This window comes from Emydura macquarii, unplaced genomic scaffold, assembly GCF_026122565.2.
Source record: "Emydura macquarii macquarii isolate MOO-44397 ecotype Brisbane River unplaced genomic scaffold, CSIRO-AGI_Emac_v2 contig_2676, whole genome shotgun sequence".
NCBI lineage: Eukaryota > Metazoa > Chordata > Testudines > Chelidae > Emydura > Emydura macquarii.
The window spans coordinates 14,328,682-14,341,990 of record NW_027132813.1 but is presented as its reverse complement, the minus strand read 5'-3'; the positions used below and the strand labels follow the sequence as shown (position 1 = coordinate 14,341,990).

Here is a 13,309-nt window from a genome sequence, read left to right as displayed (position 1 = left end):
TAGAGTGCAAAAATTCTTTCATTTTTAACAATCCACAGGCAGATCAGATTCCAATACCCTAACTCATGGAGTAACACTTTACTCCATAGTGGTTCCACTGACTTTGCGGGGAGTGCTGGGGGAGTCAGTCTGAGTAAGGGTATCAGAATTTGTTCCAGTGCTTGTAACTTAAGTGCAGCAATTTTAAAAAAATAAATCGTGTTGATGTTGACAGTAAAATGACTATCCAACTGCAGGAGAACTGTGCAGCAGGTGCTGTAACCAGATGAAATCAAAAGGTCAGGCTGAATGAGCTTATGATGTTTTTTGGATAAGAGAATCTCTTATTCATGCATTTGGAAACAGTTTGGGCCAAATGTCTTGAACTTAATGCATAAAGAGAGGAAGCCAGTGAAGGGATTTGATTAGAGGAGTAACATGATCCAAGCAGCAGATGATTTTTTTTTCAGCTTTTTGGAAGGTCTTGACAATGAGGTCAGAAAGAGGTTGAAGTAGACAAAATGAAAGATGGCCAAAGGCATGGACAAGGGTTTTAGAAGCAGGAATGGAGAGGGAAGGATAAATTTTAGAACTCTACCAGGAAAACACTTGGGGCAAGATTTATTGGTCAATTCCAGCTACTTTGTGCTTCTTTGGTGATGCAAAACTACTGTAAAACTCTGCTTAATCAGCCTGTTTAAGCTGGTTTTGCACTTTGTGTTATCAGTGGCACAAAGTGAGTGAAGCTTAACAGCAGATATGGGTCTTGGTTCTACTTTTTCAAAAATATTTTTTCTTTTGATTTAGAAATAATAAAAAGTACACCGTCACTAACATCCTGGCTACCATTCTGAGCAATATTATCTCATTATTGCCTTGTACTCATATATCTGTCTGTATGCACCTGTTGTCTCTTTTATAGTTAGGTTGTAAGCTCTTTGGGGGTCTCTTTGTTCTGTGTGTGTACAGATCCTTGCACAACAGGGTCTGTCCATGATTACAGTAATACTAATTATAAAAATACCAAACTAAGTATTCAGTTCAGTCAGCTCACTGCTGTAACACCCCCACACATCATCTTATATTTGAATTCCTCTACCTCTCTTCAAAGGCCGAGCTCCTGCTGACATAGCACTGTCCACACTGGTGCTTATGTTGGTGTAATTTATGTTGCTCAGGAGGGCTGGGGGGGATTATTCCCACTCCTAAGCGAGGTAAGTTATGTCAACATAAGCTATATTGTAGACCTAGCCCCAGAGAAACAAATGGGCTTGCCCTGAGAGAAACTGTTCTAGAAACTTGAGCCCCTTATGGGGAGAATGTCACCTAACCCCTCTGTTATATCAAGGGGTAGGGTCTAGCATTAGTATTTCTCCTGAACAGGCCTGTAACCATTGGGGAGGGAAGGAGAGGGGGGAAGAAGGGAGAGGCAGTCTCTCAAGGCATGGAGAAGGTAAGCCATTAAATGTAATCGTAAAAAGGACACAGCAAACTGACAGTTTGCTTTAAAAACCTTAGCTAAAACAAATATCAGCACTACATTCTCACATTTTTCACTCACATGGCTTAGAATTAAGCAAATTTAATTTTCCCTCCCCCCATGAAAGTGTTTGCTAGGGAAATTAGCTTTCAGGCAGAGAGCTTTTATTTCAAGTTTCATCCCAAAGCAAATTTTTATGGCGGAATTATAAACCCCTGAAAATTGCAGTTCATAATGGAAATGTTGGCAGACCCTGAACAGCGCCGCTGTCATGCAATATGAAGCTTTAAGTTTTTCCACTTTTAGACCCAGAATAAAACTAAATTACAACACTTTCCTTACAAGCATTTAATTTTCCCCCAGTAACTTTTGCTTGATGTGTCCAGTGTTTCCTGAATTGCTATGTTGTCATCAGACTTTTTCCTATAGACTAGGCAGTTAGTCTTGTTCAGTCAATAGATATACCAAAGAAGCCACTCATACAAAGCATTGTTAGCCTGGAGGGAAGGAAATGTAATGCTGGTCAGAGAGATGTTACTAAACATGGGGGAAATCTACACCAAATACGTCTAAAGCTCACTCCGTTGTGTGACTTGTGAAGCCCACAAAATGGCAAAGGGTTCAATTGCATTGTGCTCCAGAATTATTTAAGCCTTCTTCCAAACTTCTCCGATATCAGCCAACATAAAGAATGCAAGGACAGTTTCACAAGACACCACAGTGTTAGTTTTAAGAGCGAGCTTCTCATAATGCTGATCTTCCTTTCCAGTCAGAAGAAATAGAGCAATACAAGGATTAAATGGACTGTCCTGCTCTGGGCTACTGGATTCCAACCAGGAGTAATTTTATTGTGAAATGGATGTAAAAGCAAAGGCTGCACAGAAGTCAGCAAGTGGACAAGGTTTGTTCTAGAAGTATTCCTGGAGTCATTTTTTCATACTGATGCAGGCTGCATGAAGCCAAAGATCAGCATGTGGGTTATTTATAGCCATTCTGTAAGTGACTTCATTGCAAATGATCTGTTTAGCTGCTTCACTCCTTAGGGCAAGAGTTGCAATACCATTCAGTTCACCCACTGTGTTCCTCACATAGGTGATGGAACCAAGAAAGAAAAAGAGACAGGGAGAAAGCATTCTCTAGGGGTCTGAGCCCCCACCTGAGAGGCAATAGCTCCTCAGTTACTCATCCCAGCTCTGACACAGACTCCCTCTTGGTTTAAATCACTTCTCTGCCTTGTTTCCTCATTTGTAAAATCTTCTGAACATGAAAAGTTTTATTATTTTCACAACCATGCGCACATCTAAGGTGTTTTCTGGCTTGGGTAAAAGGGGATTGTGGTTTTGTTTTTTCCTAGCTGTTAAAATTCTGTAGTTGGAAGCAGATTTTGCTGCCCGTATCTTTATTAACAGCTTCCTTCACGAGTCATAGTCCTCAATGGTGGCTAGTTTCAGAGGAAGTTACTCCTCTTTGTGATTAAGGATGGCAGAATCTGTTTTTTAAAGACTGAGCTAATTTTATGAAAATCCTTAGTAAATGACAAGACCAATGTGTCCTTCCTTTGGGCAATTGTTTAAAAAAAAAAGTCTAACTTTTTATTAAAAACTTTCAAAAGTCTTATGATTGGTCAGCCCAGGCACTAGATCTGCTCATCTAAGGCCATGTCTATATGTACAATGCTGCAGTGGTGCAGCTGAACTGATACTGCTGTGCCACTGCAACACATTGAGTGAAGACGCCCGATGCCACTAGGAGAGAGCACGCCCATCGGCATAAAAAAGCCACCTTCGGGAGCGGTAGAAGTTATGTTGGAGTAATTTATGTCGCTCGGGGATAGAATATTCACACCCTTGAATGACATATATTTTACCACACTGTAGTGTAGGTATAGGCTTATTCTTATTGTGATGAGAAAAATATTGCTTCACCTGGAGCCTTTAATATTTCACACAGGTAATATATGTAAGATGTATGCGTAAGATGTTTGAAGCCAACTTTTCAGTCTTCCTATCTGTCCCCACAGCAATCATGAGTGCACTCTCCTGCATGTAGGAAATCCCAACAAAGTGTGTGCTGCTATTTGTAGTTCTGTGTGGAATTTCATCCTTATGCAGAGACCAGCACAAGACCTACACATCCCTTAGTTTTCACTCCAGCACTCAAAATGAGACTTCAGTGGCATGTAAGAGGTCTATATACTTGTGCTTGTACTCAGCCTGGTGGTGAATTTCATCCTTTGTGCCTGCAAATACATGCGCTTCCAATTTGTGCAGGCAGAGTAAGGGAGGCCCTACTGAAAATGTGCTCCTTCAAATTGTGTGCTTTATGGATTTCTTCCTAAACAGTGGAAATCATTATCTATCTATCTGTATATCTATCGATCTAAGGTATTTTTATGGCCCCATTATAACAGCATCTGAATATCTCAATTTTTTAAAAAGTATTTCTCCTTACAATACTCCTGTGTGGTAGGGAAGTGATGTTATCCTCAATTTACAGATGGGAAACTGAGGCACAGAGCTAGTAAGTGACTTGCCTAAGGTCATACAACAACTCTGTGGCAAAGCAGAGGATTGAACCCAGTCTCCTGAGTCCCTGGTTAGCACCCTCACTGCACAGTCATGAGAACCTATACACATATTTTACTAGAATTACAGTAAACATGGAACATTTAAAAACAAGTTGAAATTTTTAGAATCCTAACAGCTGAAATGCCGGTCTCAGGTGACCAACTGAGAGAAACAGAGTCCCAGCTATTCATTTTGTAATGGTTTATTTTCCTCCATAATGTGGAAAATGCAGTTAAAACTCTTCTATTGAGTCTGGTCCATTTGTAGAGCAATCCTGTGAAAAATGTTTTAAAATAATGCAAACACACACACCCCAAAACCCAACAGATAAAAACAGAAGTCTAGTACCGTAACATCTATTTTTTTCAAAAGCATAGGATATTAATGGAGAATGCTCTATTTTCATAGCAAAGCAAAAAGAATACTACTCCAAGGTATTTACTTCTTAATGTGCATCTAAAGTTTCAAGTTAGTCAAATTTTCCAAATCAAAAACTTATTACTTCATGTTTCCCAAGTTTTCAGTCACTCATTGTATAGAACATTGGATTATAAAATCAAATGCTCTGAGTTAACTGTCTGTTGGGTATATCAGATAAATTCTAGTGCTTAAATGTGTTCTAGAGTGTGGGAGGGGGAAAGAGTAAAATGGTACTTAAAACTGCTTTTTATTTTTGAAGATTCCTCGTTTACTTCAGATGAAGAGCAATTGTTGATGAAAGGGAATATGCAAAACTGGCTCGTTATTATTATTACTTATAATATATTAGTGCCAAGAAGCCCCAACCAAGATCGGGTCCCAGTTTGCTGGGCACTGTACAAACACACAAAAAAAGATAGAATTCCTGCCCTGAGAAACTTATCATCTAAACAGGTAAGCTAGATAGAGAAAGAATTCCCATTACCCCTGTGTCAGAGATGGGAAACAGATGCAAATATTCAATGACTTGCCAAAGGCCCCACAGGAAGTCTGGTGGCAGACTGATGTCTTAAACTTTGTCCATCCTTCTTCTTAGTATATTAGCTCCTTGTTGTTACCCCAGTGATTTTTTTTTAAAAGGTGTACTGTTAGCACCAATCCACCTTCTGTTCTGGATTCCTTTTTACTTTGTTTATCACCCCCAAAATCCAGCTAAATTCTCACGCTCATATTCAGATCCCAGTGGTGACACTTTGAAAGATCAACTTTTAACTATGTGTATCTGATATGGAAATATGAGAGACAATAAATAATATGGAATCCCACTATGCTGTTTCTACAAGCTCTCTTCTGGCAATAGCTGCATGCTGAGTTTTTTGTTTTTGAAGATTTCTAGGTTTACATTACAGAAGGCCCAAGCTGTGATAAAGGTGTAAAACACATGAGTGCTGGTAAGAGACTGAACTTTATTTCCTGGCCTCAGGCACATGGGTTAGGGTGCAGTATCCACTCACTCCAGTGACTCCTCTTGTATTAGGTTCACATTACTTTAGATGCAGAAAGCTGGAAATCTTTCAGATCTTGGTGTTGGGCAGGGAGGAGGAGTAAGTTAATTTTTGCCTCTCGGGTAGGTCTTTGAAAACTTCTTCCTGAGACTCTCATACATAATCTTTGTTATTAAGCCAATTGGGAGCAGATAAATCTGACGAGTTTAGTTGTTCAGTTGTTTTTCTCTTCTTGGTTTATAAAAAGTTACAATGTGAACAACTTCAATAGCTTCCATTGTTTTCTTTTATATTTTATACTGCTTGCAGGATCTCAGTGAGGGAGCACATTTATTGTGCAAGTCATTCAGTTTAGAGTCTACTGCAGCACATGATTACAGCAATTTAGAGGAAAAAACTGGAAAATAAGTCCCTGATGTAAAACTGGTAACTGAGCCAAAACAGTAGTGCCAGTTACAGTGCCTCACACACATTGATTTATGAATTCACTGCAAATATATTTAACAATTATTAGGACAATTGAGCAGATTAATCAATTCTCTCTAAAATTCTAACATGGGGAAAGCATCTGAAGGTGGGAGTGGAGAGGAGAAAGCAGGAACCAGATCACTCCATAGGATACCCCAACTCGCTGATCTCATGACTACCTCCTAATTCTAATCGCTTCCAGGTTGTCTGGATTTCACTCCATGAATTAGAAAAAGACATACCCATAACACTAGAAATAGCATTTAGACTCCTCCCACTGGCCTGGGAAGACACTCCACAAATTTGCTCCCTGCAAATCCAGAAGACTCACCCAGCCTTTGGGACAGCACTTATTGTTCTGATAGATGAGCTTCTGGCCAGAGACAAAGTAATTACAGGCATAGTCATCAAAGCACTGTCTGCACAGCTTTAGAACGCTAGTGCAAGCCCCACTACACCTAGTCTGGGAGGCTTGGACCAGCAGATTAAAAAATGCTGTGTAGACATAGCCAAAGAGTCCATTTCTCACTCACTCGGTATGGAACCTCAATCAAATCCCTTAACTGCTCATTGCCACTGGATTACCCATCAGTAAAGTGGATAGCATTATACATCTTACACAAGGGTATGGTGAGGCAGTTATTTGGTTGTAAATGTGCTTTGATAGATTTGGATGAAATGCATTATAAAAGGTCAGATTTACAATACTACATTTTGGTCATAACCACCAGGTCAAGTATTTCAATCCTGTCCCATTTCTACTTTAAAAAAAAAACAAACTGTATTTTTGTAGTCTACATGTAGATCACCCAAAGCACATTTGCTCCTTACAATGAGGTCATTTTTCTGGATAATTAGGAAAGTTAAGTAATTGCCGGGAAAAGGTAAACATTTTTAAATGTCTATAAAGTAAGGCTTAGAGTTGTTTGATACCTATAATACTGAAATTAAATAGTAGTTTGCATCAACATGAAATCCATCTTGTATCTATCCCATGATGTCATGTGGAACTGCCAGCACATGTGATTTGATGTGGAGCTATTTCAATAAACTTCATTCACGAGGGGGAACCTCATTGTGATATCACTTTTTCCCCAGAAAGCAAAGGAAAATATATAAAAGGGTGGTGCCTATGTGATTGATATGTATTTGTTGGGTATCTGTTGACAGCTTAAGATGCTGTTGGGAGAGACTGGATTTCTCAAGAGATTGGTAAAATATAGGGTGGTTGTTATCTTTCAGTTGAAAGTTCTCCAAGACTTTATTTCTTTAGCACAATTTACCTCTGATTATATTTATTGCTAGTGAAATGCTGACACCACCCAATACCAGAAGCTTTAGAAGAACCATCTTTTTGTTCTGTGTTTTTACAATACCTAATGCAATGGCATCTTGGTCCATGGTTGGAGTTCCTGGGCAATACGGTAATACAAAGAAATAAATAAGTTGCAAGATTCCCTTTAATGGACAAATAATCTGCTTATAGGGAAGTTTCTTCCTATCCCCCTGACTTTAGTGTCTGACTTACGTCTTGAAGCATGAGCATTTAGATCCCTTACTTTTTATGTAATTGTGGTTGCTGTCATTATCCATGTAAGTTTATAATCCTTTTTTTAAACCCTGCTAAGATCTCTCCTCAAACACAAACTATTTGTCTTCACTTCAAATCATCCTGTCTACTGAGTCACTTACATGCTACTGAGTCACTGAACCCCACCTAAGCACTGCCAACAATACCAGTATTTATCACCCACCAGTCCAATTGTCCCTGAAACACTTTCTCCAATCTCTCTCCTTCTGGAGTTCCCCATAAACATCCACAAAACCGTTATAAATATCCTCCTTCAAATGCCTCTTAACTCACCTCTGTCCATGATGCTTACAACACACTTGACAATAGCTAGGCAGCTGATGTGTTGTGACTGCTGCTGCTCACACTGTAATCATAACCTAACCATCTCATTGCTACTTCATGCTTCCCCATCTATTTCTTGTATCTAACTCTTGTCTCTTGTCACATGCTTGGGCTGTCTCTGTTATCTGTTCAGAATGCCTAGCATATGGAGACCCAAACACTGAGTTGGACAGTACCACAATGCAAATCAATAATAGTAACAATAATAATAATGAAGTCATGAAGGCAGTAAAGAAAGGTGATGGCAGTAGTCAAAGTGAGAGATGACCAAGACCCCAATAAAATTCATGATGACAAGGAGGAAGGACAGATTTTAAATATATTGCCAGCATTTGGTAAAACTTGAATGTAGAGAAAGAGATGGAGAAATAAAAGTTGATTATTACACAACGGCTAAGCACCTGCATGATGGAGAAGGTAGCAGAATTATTAGCGTCGCTCCGGAAGTAAGGGAGGGAATTTAGGAGCAAAGGAGAGGAATTAGTTTTTTACCATGTTGAGTGTGAGCTGGTGCTAAGAAATCCAAGATGAGATGTTGCAAAAACAGGGATGATAGTAGGGCAGAAAGATACATTTGGGAGGTCATTAGCAGTTTAAGTCATGAGAGTACAAGTCAGCCACAAATAGAGAACAAGGAGACAAGAGGAGAGGGCCAAAGACAGATCCCTAAGGGATATCTACAATGCAAGAGGAGCTGAGCTATCTTATGGTTGGTTGGAATGCTCTTGTGATACTTTGTAGAACTTAGAAAGCTCCCTTATCTCTCGGCCTGTTTTGGCACATATGTCAAATAATTGATACTGAATGGCTTCTTGTTATTGATGATTTGCATCCATTATCAAGAATGAGATTTAAGAATTTTCTTTTGGAAGATCTGAACCTGTGGAGTCAGCAAACTGTATGTGAACCCCTTTGCTGGATGGGTAGCAGAATCCTCATGTCATTTTTCTGAAGTATCAGCAATATGCTGTAGACAAAATAAACTTGTGTTGCCCTTGGAAGTAGTTGATTGCACATAGAATTTTCCTACCCCTCCATAGTTTTATCTTTCAATTGCACACACTCTTTTGAAAACATTAATTAGATTTGCCATTGTATCTTACAGTATTTCTGTGCCTATTTGGTGTGACTTGGAAAAAAAAAGTTTCTAACTCACTGCTTCAGGAAATGAGTGCATAATAATCTCACATCTGTTAAATTATGGTCTGCTTGTTCTGAAAGTCAGTAGCAGACTCAGCATTATTCTGATTTAAAATAGAGCAGCAAAGGAAATAAGCTTGTGCATTTACTAATGACTCCTGTTTTTAAAACAGATTTACAAATAAGGAGTGCAAACCACACAATAGCATCCATTTTCTGGGTTCCCATCAACCTAAGTATAAATTGACTAAAAAATAATTCTAACAGGAGAGAGCTAAGAAGTGTCGCTATAGAGCTAATGCATGTGTTATAGCTTTGTAACCTGGGAGACCAAAAAGTATACATACCCAGATTTGTTAAAACATAGCTATATGATCTCTCAGGCTTCTAGAGTAAATAAATAAAGAATGACAAATAAGATTGATTTTGTAGTCAGTTGGGGTCGAGTTGCATGGCAGATAGGGAATCTAGCACTGTTCCACTTTCATACGGCAGCTAGATTTCTCAGTTTAAAAAATACCATGTACATGCTAACCTACATTTAGATAAATGATGAAGACTTCAGCTGCAAAAACTGACAGGCTGCCCAGCCCTGGCTATTATCCTAGTAACATGATAGGGTGCTGCTGGCTTTGGTACCCATCAACACCCGGGCACCAGATTATGCATCAGACTGCAATCATCATGTGTGCCTCTTAATTTTTATTGCATCCGCACTCCCTGCACTGAAACTGGGTTTAATTTAAAGTGAATGCGGTGGTCGTGAAAAGTCTCAGATGGACAGTAAAGCCTCGCGTTAGCCACTGAATATCTACAGCAAAGGCAACGCAGGCTTCCACACATTCTAAGGCTTTGTCTCAATACACAAGTTGTGCCACTTTAACTCTACTGCTGTGAGAGTGCATATAGCACTATAACCATTCCCATACGGGAAGGGGAAATAAACTATGCTCATATAAATACACTTCTACTTGTACAGTTGAGTCCACACCAATGGTGTTTATAACTGCTTTAACTAATTGGTAAAAAAAAATCACATCCTTAAACCAACATATTTTTACCAATACAAAAACTGAGTGTAGACCAGGCCTAATTAATATACAGCAGTATTTTAAAATCCTATTATGTTTACTATCATACAATTCAGAAAAACAGAGCATGGGATTTAGAAGCAGCATTCAGCCAATACTAAGTGCTTTTGAAAAATCGCACTTTGAAATTTTTTAGCCCTTCCTGTCCTTTTTCTCCCTACTATCCTCTCATCTTTAAATCCTTCCTCAAGACCTACTTCTGCTGTGATGCCAAGAAGAAATCAGTCAGCCAATGGTGGCTAGGGTGAGAGCAGTGAGTTAGCTGCATTTATCTTACCACCATTATCTCACTTGTGTCTTGTTTCAGATTGGACTGTAAACACTTCAGGACAAAGGCTGTGTCTTGAGTGTTTGTACACTTCGTAGCAAAAGGCATCACCCCGAATCTGGACTGAGGCATTTTGAAGCTACCACAATCAACTAATGATAATTGTGTCCTCCCTACAACTGAGCGAGAACTGGATTTTCTGTCCCATGTGAAATTTCACATTTCTGAAAAAAAAAAAAATCATTCTGATTTGGGAGCCTGGTAGTACCAGCCTCCACAGCACTCACCTGCTGAAACTGACATCTTCCTACAGAATGGTTTGGTTTCAACAAATCAGCATTTTCTGATAGAAAAATGTTCCATCAGAAAATTTCTAACCAGCTGTAGCCCTCGTCCTTCACCGTATCCAGTTGATTTTTAAAAAAGAAAAAAATCAATATGACGTTCCCTTTTGCTGAGCAAAAGCAGAATTGGGGGGAGGGGGGAGGAGTCGCAGGTTAGTTTCCCATTTGGAACAGAAATCAGTGATGCAAAGTTAATTATTTTCTAACTGTAATTTATTTACAAAAATGTACTCAAGTTCTGTTCCCTTGAACAGGGGTGGTAGCAAACAGTACACAGGCAGCACCTTCTTGCAGAAACCTCAGGTCAGGCACCTCTGCTCTGTCCCCAGAAGCAGCTGTTTTGGGCATCTGTCTTTCCACAGGGTCCTTCCCCCACCCTGTGTCTGACCTGGCTATATAGATTGTAAGATCTATGGGGCAGGGACCATCTACTACTCTGCTTGTACAGTATCTAGCACAATGGGGTCCCCCACTCTTGGTTGACTTATGCATTACTGTAATAAACATGCTAAATAATTGCACCAATTGTGAATATTTTTTTAAACTAAAGCACACTTATGCTTTTATAATAACCCTTTTGAAATAAGTTCACTGGAACAGAATTTATCCCTTATAAGCAAATGATTCAAACTTTCTTCTGACTGAATCATTATAGCTATGATTTATGTATTTAGTTAAGACTATATTGATGCCTAGGGAAAAGCCTCCATAGATCATGATCTAAGACAGCCCCACTGGAAAAAAAAAGGGAGGGGGAGGTGGGGGGGTACAACTGTGGATATTTGGGGCAGAGGTTAAATAAGTATCACAAAAATAGTTGCAGGTGTTTAGTCCTGCTTTCAGTTTCCACAACTGAAGGTCAGCCTAATTACCTCAGCTTCTACCAGAACTGTAACTTGAATACACACAGACCCCTACCAGCTAAAAGGCCTCTATACTCATAGCTGAGTAAGTGGACTATCAAACTCTAAAGCCCGTGCCACTCTAGGGAACTTTGGGTTGAAAACTGCAGTGGACTTTAGCTCTCTCACCTGGCAATGAAGGGTCATACCAATAGGTTTCTAAGCTGAGGCAACCCATTTTACAGTATTAAACATACTTTCTTCTAATGCAATATTCCTAAGAAGGTCCTGTGCTAGAAGTGGAGCTGATGTGTAATAAGGTTATGAATTCTGTAGGAGCTGCTATGCAAGAATACTGATAAGTAAACTAGTTATTGCGAGAGATTGTATAACTTATACTGGGGTAGTAGAATGTTTATTCTACGCCAGAATTCTTGACTTCAGTAGGGGCCGTGGGAAGAATAAACAGGGAAGCCACACAATGGCTTCCTAGATAAGAGCATCTAGGTACACACTTGAGAGTGGTGGGTCAGACTGTTAGCTTTGAGAAACTTGTCTCCAATAAATTTCAAACCTTGTTTTTCCAGGGTGGGAGGCCAGAGCTCAAAAGAAGACTAATGAATTTCTGAGGGAGGAAGATGCCAGAAGCTGTCCGATGAGAGACACACTGACATAGGAGAGAGAGAGACTGAGAGGGAATCTAAAGTAGCTGGGCCTTCCCAGATCCAGGGAAAGGTAAGCCTTAGAAAAAGTTAGATATGCATACAGTGACAGTCTACTGTATTGATTTTAAGATCTGTTTTTCTCTGACACTTTTGTTCTAGTCAAATGATATGTTAAGGAAGTTGTTTGATCACTAATTACCACAGTCATTGCCCAGGGTGTGAGGGGATGACAAAATGCAGAGTTAGAACATAAGCCAGACCTGCTGAGGTGATTATGATTGATACACAGGGGATTACATCCCTGCACTTGGTCTGAGAGTGGAAGAATCATGTGATTCCATCATGAGAGAGGTGACAGTCCAAGGCCTGAAACCTAGTGGGATGTAGTCAGAGAGACCGGGAGGAGTCAGAGGTGCAGTTCACACAGTAACTATGATAGGATCAACTTGTTATTTCATATTATTCTTTATTTTATTCATTAGCACAGCACTAATAGCATGAGATGTGTTTTATTGACTGGTATGAAGACAAAATCCTGGCCCTGAAGACGTTGCAATCTATAACGAAAAGTCAAAAGATGGGAGAATGCGATGCAAGAAAAAGTGATGTGATTGAACAGGGGTTTGAATGTGCATCTTGCGTGAAGATTTGTCTGTTATGCATTGTGCCTGTGGCAGGCACAGCAAGGTCGTGTTGCCCTGTGGGAAAAAGTACATTTTAAAGGCCACCTGCACAGGATTTTTTTAAATTGGGAATATGTCCTTCACATAGGGGTGGTGCTGTTTGGTTGGGGGCTTGTTTTTTTTTTTTTCCTTCTTTTAAAAAAATCTGTCAAATTATAAAGAAAGCAAAGTCTGCACTTCCCTAGCATTCTTGGATGACCAATGGAAGTTATTGGGGAGTTTATTGCAAGTACTTAATACCACAGTTGAAAAGTTTTTGAATCTTTAATGAAGGCTTCCTCTATTGAAAATGTTAATTAGCCATTGACAATAAATGAGTTTAGATGATCAGATTCAAAATCCTTTCTGTGATCAAAAGCTAAATTTTCACTTATGATTTCACCATTTCACTAGTTTTCTAGTTATTGTGTTTTCCAGCTTAGAAAAGACCCAAGTTTCTAATG

At 39.4% G+C, this 13,309-nt stretch overlaps 1 long non-coding RNA gene across 1 annotated transcript; it reads left to right on the top strand.

Moving 5' to 3' along the window:
* Positions 1–4,727: 4,727 nt before the first annotated feature.
* Positions 4,728–13,103, top strand: LOC137164512 (uncharacterized). The gene is made up of 3 exons (XR_010923066.1): positions 4,728–4,899; positions 12,106–12,253; positions 12,666–13,103. It is a non-coding gene; the product is annotated as an uncharacterized lncRNA (long non-coding RNA).
* Positions 13,104–13,309: the final 206 nt, after the last annotated feature.